This window comes from Lissotriton vulgaris, chromosome 1_1, assembly GCF_964263255.1.
Source record: "Lissotriton vulgaris chromosome 1_1, aLisVul1.2, whole genome shotgun sequence".
NCBI classification, from domain to species: Eukaryota; Metazoa; Chordata; class Amphibia; order Caudata; family Salamandridae; genus Lissotriton; species Lissotriton vulgaris.
In genome coordinates this window covers 1371683605-1371693604 of record NC_141685.1, presented here as the reverse complement: position 1 = coordinate 1371693604, position 10000 = coordinate 1371683605, and the positions used below count along the sequence as shown (strand labels likewise).

The following is a 10000-nucleotide window of genomic DNA, read 5'->3' as shown; positions in this document are numbered from 1 at the left end:
TAACAAGCCTTTACCACTCACACATGGCAGAAGTTTATACTTTAATTCAATGAGCTAAGAAAAGTGTGTTGTGGGGCCCCTACGAGCTATGGTACTTGCTTCATCATAATTAGGCATGCAGTCATTAGCCACAGCTCTGATTATGGGTCACTGAGGTCAGTTTCAATAATTCCTCACAAACCTAACCATGCAGTCCCCCCTAACTGTGTAGTTATCTTGCTTTACTGCTGTTTGTGTGATTAGCTGGGAGGAGCTCACGGCAGCATCCTCCCAATAAAAGTGTAGATGGACCGTTCCTTAACTCTTTCTTGCTTCACATACAGATGGCTTGAGGAGGTACAGGGGAGATGCAGGTCTAATAAACAGAATAGAATATCTGCGCCAGGTGTGTTTCTCTGCATTGGTGTCCCATCACAGGCCCACCAGTGTATGTGTGATCTTTGACTCCTGCCAGTTCACAAGCAGGCGGCCAGGAAACGGTTTCAGCCTATCAACCACTGAGGAGATAAAGCCTTTGTATAAGGAATGAGGAAGCAATGAACACATTCAGCCTATCACAGGAGTAGCCCTGAGTGTTCCGAATTATAATTTCTTCATGTCACTGTACGTTATTGAGCCCAAGTAGCTCGCCGTGATCGTATAGTGGTTAGTACTCTGCGTTGTGGCCGCAGCAACCTCGGTTCGAATCCGAGTCACAGCATTGTGGTTGGCAATGTCACGGCAGTTGGGTTTTTCCTTTACAGAATTCCCAAATGTACCAGTTGTTTTTGTAAAATGTCTATTAAAAACAGATCCTTTTCAATATTTAAACGATCTAACAACAAATTATTTAAACACACATGATTATAAGATGTAGGTATACTGTCCTTACTGACATAAATTATCGTTCTTGAACATATTTGCGGTAAGGGGAGCGGAGCTCTCCCCCAGGCCAATCAGAATGCAGATGAATGCAGTTGCAGTTGAGTGACCTGTGTTGTGGCTGTCTACAGGGAATGCACATATGTAGCTGTCTCGCAGCCCAATCCAGACGTCAATCGAAGACAGGTTTCAATGCAAATAGAGCAGTAAGTGCAGAGAAATGCTCACTCTCTAAAAATGGCATTTATACAATAGTAAGATTAAATCCAACCTCACCAGTAGATAGGATTTATCAATAAATAAATAAAGCTTCTCCTCTCTGATATGGAATTACCCCCCAAAAAGTATAAGGGAATACCCAATGCTAACCTATGAGAGGGGCAGACCTCACAGTAGTGAAAAATGTAATAGACTGTTTGATACTACTAGGACATACAAACTACCACAGTACATGTCTTACCTTTTACTTACATAGCATGATGCCCCTAGGACTACCTAGGGCCTACCTTAGGGGTTACTGATATGTAATAAAATTGGAGTTTAAGGCTTGGCAAGTAGTTTTAAATGCCAAGTCGAAGTGGCAGTACACTGCAGCACAGGCACTGCAGTAGCAGGCTTGAGACAGGTTTGAAATGCTATTTCTTTGGGCGGCACAATCAGTCCCTGGGTATATGGTATACCACTTTACAAGGGGCTTTCAAGTAAATTAAATCTGTCAGTCAGGTATACTCCAATTATACACATGATTAGGGAAGAAGCACGTGCACTTCAGCACTGATTAGTAGCGATAAAGTGATCAGAGTCCTAAGGCCAACAAAAAGATACAGCAAAATGCGGAGGTGAAAAGCAATAAGGTGGGGTTGGGACCACCTTAAGAATGCAAGGTCTAACAAAAACGAACTAAGGATAACATGAGTAAAACATCAGGTTTCTCTACAGCATTTGGTGAAACAAGTGGGCCTTCTTTTATCTTCCATAAATGCAATCCTTCCCGGACCCCTTTATTATATAGCTCTTCAAGGAAAAAATATAAAGCACTTACAAAGGAGCCTCAAATACTCAAAGATGGTAGACTTCTTTAATATGGGACATATACTAAAAGCAGCACGAAAACAGAGTGCAATAGGGTCCAAAAAACTTGAGTGACCCATGAGAGTATGCATGCAAGCCTATGGTATTCCAAACTAGAGATATACGCATGCAATTTTTGTTTTTAGGAGAGAATGTGCCTGCTGAAAAAAACCTTATTTTTAAAAAGTGCATTGCAGAATATCAGGAATTTGCTGTGGGACACCTTGAAAACTTGCATACAGATTATGTGCACACACCTTGCAGTCAGTTGTTGTGGCCGAGTGGTTAAGGCGATGGACTAGAAATCCATTGGGATCTCCCCGCGCAGGTTCGAATCCTGCCGACAACGAGAATCTTTTTAACATCGGCTACAATTTCAGAAGTTAACCTTTAGTATTTCTTCCATGTCAGTTTTATAAATAGGTGGCTTATTTTGGTGTCACTATTGCCATATCACATATGTATTATCGCTCCCCCTTTCATATCTTTGCTATAACTCTCGTCCTTCATTAGCGCTGGTGCAAACGCTTCAAATTATTATACCCTGGCTCTCTCGGTCATACCTGTGCATGCACTTGAAACTTACTTTACCAATAAAAGAAGCAAATAGAGAAATAAAATAAAAGTGCTAGCTGGATTAGGCAAACACACTTCATAAAACTGCATTTTCTTTTCTATTCTCCCCCGTGTTACAAGCTTAACTGCTCCCTGTGTAATTTCTCTTAACCTGCTGTTCCTGGAAAAGAATTTCATCTACAAGCTCTTTCTGTGTTTTTTCCTAGTCTTTTCTTTCCCTTTTCTTAGATTTGTAACTTTTCCTTTACGTGCTCTATTTAGGCGCCATTAATCTCATTTGAGCTCCTTGTACCTGCTGCTGTTTTCTCTACACCTCATACTGTCTTTTCCCTCTTTCTCTGCGGTTGGTGGCTACTTTCCAAAGCGTCTGATGCCCCAATGTTCCTTCGTCTTGTTGTCAGACGTGAATTTGAAAAGCAACAAAATTAACAAGCCTTTACCACTCACACATGGCAGAAGTTTATACTTTAATTCAATGAGCTAAGAAAAGTGTGTTGTGGGGCCCCTACGAGCTATGGTGCTTGCTTCATCATAATTAGGCATGCAGTCATTAGCCACAGCTCTGATTATGGGTCACTGAGGTCAGTTTCAATAATTCCTCAAAAACCTAACCATGCAGTCCCCCCTAACTGTGTAGTTATCTTGCTTTACTGCTGTTTGTGTGATTAGCTGGGAGGAGCTCACGGCAGCATCCTCCCAAAAAAAGTGTAGATGGACCGTTCCTTAACTCTTTCTTGCTTCACATACAGATGGCTTGAGGAGGTACAGGGGAGATGCAGGTCTAATAAACAGAATAGAATATCTGCGCCAGGTGTGTTTCTCTGCATTGGTGTCCCATCACAGGCCCACCAGTGTATGTGTGATCTTTGACTCCTGCCAGTTCACAAGCAGGCGGCCAGGAAACGGTTTCAGCCTATCAACCACTGAGGAGATAAAGCCTTTGTATAAGGAATGAGGAAGCAATGAACACATTCAGCCTATCACAGGAGTAGCCCTGAGTGTTCCGAATTATAATTTCTTCATGTCACTGTACGTTATTGAGCCCAAGTAGCTCGCCGTGATCGTATAGTGGTTAGTACTCTGCGTTGTAGCCGCAGCAACCTCGGTTCGAATCCTAGTCACGGCATTGTGGTTGGCAATGTCACGGCAGTTGGGTTTTTCCTTTACAGAATTCCCAAATGTACAAGTTGTTTTTGTAAAATGTCTATTAAAAACAGATCCTTTTCAATATTTAAACGATCTAACAACAAATTATTTAAACACACATGATTATAAGATGTAGGTATACTGTCCTTACTGACATAAATTATCGTTCTTGAACATATTTGCGGTAAGGGGAGCGGAGCTCTCCCCCAGGCCAATCAGAATGCAGATGAATGCAGTTGCAGTTGAGTGACCTGTGTTGTGGCTGTCTACAGGGAATGCACATATGTAGCTGTCTCGCAGCCCAATCCAGACGTCAATCGAAGACAGGTTTCAATGCAAATAGAGCAGTAAGTTCAGAGAAATGCTCACTCTCTAAAAATGGCATTTATACAATAGTAAGATTAAATCCAACCTCACCAGTAGATAGGATTTATCAATAAATAAATAAAGCTTCTCCTCTCTGATATGGAATTACCCCCCAAAAAGTATAAGGGAATACCCAATGCTAACCTATGAGAGGGGCAGACCTCACAGTAGTGAAAAATGTAATAGACTGTTTGATACTACTAGTACATACAAACTACCACAGTACATGTCTTACCTTTTACTTACATAGCATGATGCCCCTAGGACTACCTAGGGCCTACCTTAGGGGTTACTGATATGTAATAAAATTGGAGTTTAAGGCTTGGCAAGTAGTTTTAAATGCCAAGTCGAAGTGGCAGTACACTGCAGCACAGGCACTGCAGTAGCAGGCTTGAGACAGGTTTGAAATGCTATTTCTTTGGGCGGCACAATCAGTCCCTGGGTATATGGTATACCACTTTACAAGGGGCTTTCAAGTAAATTAAATCTGTCAGTCAGGTATACTCCAATTATACACATGATTAGGGAAGAAGCACGTGCACTTCAGCACTGATTAGTAGCGATAAAGTGATCAGAGTCCTAAGGCCAACAAAAAGATACAGCAAAGTGCGGAGGTGAAAAGCAATAAGGTGGGGTTGGGACCACCTTAAGAATGCAAGGTCTAACAAAAACGAACTAAGGATAACATGAGTAAAACATCAGGTTTCTCTACAGCATTTGGTGAGACAAGTGGGCCTTCTTTTATCTTCCATAAATGCAATCCTTCCCGGACCCCTTTATTATATAGCTCTTCAAGGAAAAAATATAAAGCACTTACAAAGGAGCCTCAAATACTCAAAGATGGTAGACTTCTTTAATATGGGACATATACTAAAAGCAGCACGAAAACAGAGTGCAATAGGGTCCAAAAAATTTGAGTGACCCATGAGAGTATGCATGCAAGCCTATGGTATTCCAAACTAGAGATATACGCATGCAATTTTTGTTTTTAGGAGAGAATGTGCCTGCTGAAAAATACCTTATTTTTAAAAAGTGCATTGCAGAATATCAGGAATTTGCTGTGGGACACCTTGAAAACTTGCATACAGATTATGTGCACACACCTTGCAGTCAGTTGTTGTGGCCGAGTGGTTAAGGCGATGGACTAGAAATCCATTGGGGTCTCCCCGCGCAGGTTCGAATCCTGCCGACAACGAGAATCTTTTTAACATCGGCTACAATTTCAGAAGTTAACCTTTAGTATTTCTTCCATGTCAGTTTTATAAATAGGTGGCTTATTTTGGTGTCACTATTGCCATATCACATATTTATTATCGCTCCCCCTTTCATATCTTTGCTATAACTCTCGTCCTTCATTAGCGCTGGTGCAAACGCTTCAAATTATTATACCCTGGCTCTCTCGGTCATACCTGTGCATGCACTTGAAACTTACTTTACCAATAAAAGAAGCAAATAGAGAAATAAAATAAAAGTGCTAGCTGGATTAGGCAAACACACTTCATAAAACTGCAGTTTCTTTTCTATTCTCCCCCGTGTTACAAGCTTAACTGCTCCCTGTGTAATTTCTCTTAACCTGCTGTTCCTGGAAGAGAATTTCATCTACAAGCTCTTTCTGTGTTTTTTCCTAGTCTTTTCTTTCCCTTTTCTTAGATTTGTAACTGTTCCTTTACGTGCTCTATTTAGGCGCCATTAATCTCATTTGAGCTCCTTGTACCTGCTGCTGTTTTCTCCACACCTCATACTGTCTTTTCCCTCTTTCTCTCTTTCTCTGCGGTTGGTGGCTACTTTCCAAAGCGTCTGATGCCCCAATGTTCCTTCGTCTTGTTGTCAGACGTGAATTTGAAAAGCAACAAAATTAACAAGCCTTTACCACTCACACATGGCAGAAGTTTATACTTTAATTCAATGAGCTAAGAAAAGTGTGCTGTGGGGCCCCTACGAGCTATGGTACTTGCTTCATCATAATTAGGCATGCAGTCATTAGCCACAGCTCTGATTATGGGTCACTGAGGTCAGTTTCAATAATTCCTCAAAAACCTAACCATGCAGTCCCCCCTAACTGTGTAGTTATCTTGCTTTACTGCTGTTTGTGTGATTAGCTGGGAGGAGCTCACGGCAGCATCCTCCCAATAAAAGTGTATTTATTTATTTATTTAAAACATTTATTAAGCGCAACTGTCACCTTGCAGGTATCCTGGCGCTGGTGGCTACTCCTGGGTTTATAGACAGGGAGGTTGAACTTTAACTAGCAGGCTAAAGGGGTGAAGGAAAGAGCCAAGTTTTGATTCGTTTCCTAAAGGGTAGGAGATGAGTGATTTGGCAGACATCGGCCGGCAAACTGTTCCACAGCTTAGCTGCAGCCACTCTGAAAGATCTGCCTCCGATCCTGGACTTCTTATATTTGGGGACTTTCACCAGGCAGGCAGTTGTAGACCTAAGTGTTCTGGTGGGTGTGTACCACGAGAACAGGCGTTGGAGAGGTCTAGGTCCTGCACCATGTAGTGCCTTGAAGACCAGACAGAGGGCCTTGAAGGCAATACGCTGCTTCAGCGGTAGCCAGTGCAGCTCGGCCAGCGCAGCGGTGGCAGAGGATCTTCTGGTCCAACCAAGAGCCAGTTTGGCTGCTGCCGACTGAACTCGTTGGAGTCTGTCCAATAGTGTCACAGGGGATTCAAACAGGAGAGCATTACAGTAGTCAAGGCGACTGAGAATAGTACACCTGACTATCAATGCTCGGGCCGGGGGTGGTAAAAGAGGCAGAACCTTGCGCAGTGAGCGCATGAGGGCTGAGCAGGTAGCAACTGTTCTTGAGACCTGCGTTTCCATGCTCAGCTGGTGGTTTAGCATGACGCCCAGATTGCGAACACTGGTGACGGGTGGTGGGTTGTTAGAGTTTTCCGGGGGCCAGAACTCAGCAGGCAGAGGGCGGGGAATGCGGCTCGCCGGACAGAACAAAACCTCGGTTTTCGCGGAGTTGAACTGGAGGGAATTCCGGTGCAACCAGCTAGCGGTGTCTCTTAGACAGTTGTGAAAAGCTTCTAAGGGGATGGATTCTTCGCCCTCCCAAGAAAGCAACAGCTGAGTGTCGTCTGCATAATTTACTGTGGTCACCTTGTGCGATTTGATTAGCAGAACCAGTGGTTTCAGGTAAACATTAAAAAGAATCGGGCTAATAGAGGAGCCCTGAGGAACACCGTGAGGGACAGGGGAAAAGGCCGATTGGTATGGGGGAAGGGATACAGCCTGTTGTCTGTCACTAAGATATGAATAAAACCAAAGCAGGGCCGTGCCAGCGATCCCTGCCTCTCTTAACCTCTCAAGCAAAATCCCATGATTGACCGTATCGAATGCGGCAGACAGATCCAATAAAATCAAGGCCACGGCTTGGCCCCTGTCTGCTCGCATTCGAAGCTCCTCCATGGCAGTGAGCACAGCAGTTTCAGTGCCATGGGCCGGGCGAAACCCGAATTGGAATTCGTCTAAGACGTGGTGCTGCTCGAGATGGTTTGAGAGGCAGTTGCTGACCCAACGTTCGAGTACCTTCACCGGGAATGGCAAAAGTGATATAGGGCGAAAGTTGGACAGACATTCTGGATTCAGCGTGGGTTTCTTTAATAGCGGGGTGATGAGCGCTTGCTTCCAGGGAATGGGGACGATACCACACCTGAGGGATTGATTGCAAATCATCCGTAAAGTATGAAATAATTCGTGCCCACAAGCTTTCCAGATTTTCGGAGGCAGAGGGTCAAGGGGGGATCCAGAGGTGATGGCCAATGCAACTTTCTCAAACTCTACTTGAGAGATAGGAGGGAAGTCCAGGAGCTCATTCAGGGGAGGACAGGCTAACCTTGGACAGTCAGGATTGGTGAAGCCAACTTCAGGAGGAGTCAAGTGAAGATGTGCCGGAGACATTGCCAGATTATTGATGATAGTCTCAATTTTATCAGTAAAAAACTGAGCGAGACTGTCACAAAGGGTCTGAGATGGGGGAATAGAATTTTTAACACAGTCAGGATGCATGATATTGTCCAGGATCTGAAATATACTTTTAGAACTATTGGCCGCATTGGCTATAGTAGAGCAGTAGTAGTTCGCCTTACTTTCTGCAATGGCGGTTTTGTAGTCCTGGAGTAACTTTTTCCAGCGGGCTTTGTTGATATTGCAGTAACCTTGTCTCCACTTTCTCTCAGCCTGTTTACAGGCTGATTTGAGGGATTTGAGGGACTCGTTGTACCAGGGAGCAGGTGCTCTACCTTTGGGTTTGCAATGTTTTAGAGGGGCAACCGAGTCCGCAATGGAGGTGATTCTCGAACTAAAGGATCTATAATTGTTTTCCACTGAACTAGTGGGAGAGAATCTATCCTGAACTTCGAAGACTTTGGTGGAGGTGCTAAGTTTATCTAAAGCTTTCCAGTTTCGGTAAGAGAATTGTGGTGGCGGATGATTCTTGGGCTTTCTTATTGTGGCATTATTGATATAAAGTTTAATGAGCGAGTGATCAGTCCAGCTCATAGGCAGAATGTCGCCTACTTGAGTTAGGCCCGGACTCGAAAAGATGAGGTCGAGACGATTGCCTGCAGAGTGAGTGGGGACCTTTATCAGTTGGCAAAGGCCCACGTTCTCGCAGGACAGTAGAAGGTTTCCCAACCCGGTGTCCAGGCTGCCATTTGGCCAGAGATTGAAATCTCCTAGAATGATAAGTTTGCTATGAGAGGTTGCCATATTGGTGATGGTCGTGAGGAGCATTTGCTGTTGCGAAAGGAGAAAGGCCCCAGGCGGTCGGTAGCAGATGATCACCGTAAATATGCCTCCAGAGTGACAGTTTATGGCCAGACCAAAGAGCTCGATCCCAGGTACCGGATCGATATCAATGGTATTAATCTGCCACGCGGCTCGGAAGATGACCCCAACTCCGCCGCCGCGGCCTTTGGGTCTGGGAAGATGAAGGATGTTAACATTTAAGGGGCAGGCAGAAGCTAAGTCGGTCTCACAGTTGGCGTGTGTCCAGGTCTCAGTAAGAAAAAGTACATCTAAGTGGTGGGAATCTATAAGAAGATTAATTTCGGTGGCGTGCTTCGGTAAGGATCTGACATTCAGGAGGCCTCCTGCAATTAGGCCCTTATGAGTGAAATCAGTTAAGGGAGACGCAGTCTCTTCAAAGGTGAGCTTACCTTCGTGTGCGTACCCTCGTAGGTAGAGCAGCGTGTCGCGGGTGTAGCCAGGCGATTGCAGGCTAAGACAGACAGGGTTTGTGGCGCTAGGCGCGTCCTCATCGCGGACGAGCGCAGACGAGCTTGCCCTTAGCGCGCCTTCGGCGCGCAAACGGCGTGCCCGCTGCGCTCGTCCGCTGCGCTTCCGAGGGTGGCACATGGCTTATAGTAGCAGCTGATGACGTTGGAGGGGGCGTGGCCAACAGGTGTGGGCGTGGCTACGCTCTCCCTCGGCGTGCCAATGGCGCCCAGAAGCAGCGTTTGTGGGGGACAGGCAGTGTCAGCTAGTTATCAGCTGCACTGCGGAGTCAGGGTGAGTCAGGAAGAGCGAGTGCAAGATTTCAATTTTAAAAGTACAGTAAACACACAAAATGTTAAAAACAGCTCAGATCAAGGCTCCCGGCTTTCCGCCTCAGGAGTAACACAATTAGTGAAGCATCGCTCGTTTCCGGCGCGCTTTAAGCGATGCGATAGCGGGGGGCGTGGCCAACAGGTGTGGGCGTGGCTACGCTCTCCCTCGGCGTGCCAATGGCGCCCAGAAGCAGCGTTTGTGGGGGACAGGCAGTGTCAGCTAGTTATCAGCTGCACTGCGGAGTCAGGGTGAGTCAGGAAGAGCGAGTGCAAGATTTAAATTTTAAAAGTACAGCAAACACACAAAATGTTAAAAACAGCTCAGATCAAGGCTCCCGGCTTTCCGCCTCAGGAGTAACACAATTGTAGATGGACCGTTCCTTAACTCTTTCTTGCTTCACATACAGATGGCTTGAGGA

The 10000-nt window shown here is 45.1% G+C and overlaps 2 non-coding genes across 2 annotated transcripts; both read left to right on the top strand.

Annotated features, from left to right (window-relative positions):
• Positions 1–2199: 2199 nt before the first annotated feature.
• Positions 2200–2281, top strand: TRNAS-AGA (transfer RNA serine (anticodon AGA)). Its single transcript has one exon. It is a non-coding gene; the product is annotated as a tRNA-Ser (tRNA).
• A 2852-nt stretch (positions 2282–5133) lies between these two features.
• TRNAS-AGA (transfer RNA serine (anticodon AGA)) lies at positions 5134–5215 on the top strand. The gene has a single exon. It is a non-coding gene; the product is annotated as a tRNA-Ser (tRNA).
• The last annotated feature ends 4785 nt before the right edge of the window (positions 5216–10000 follow it).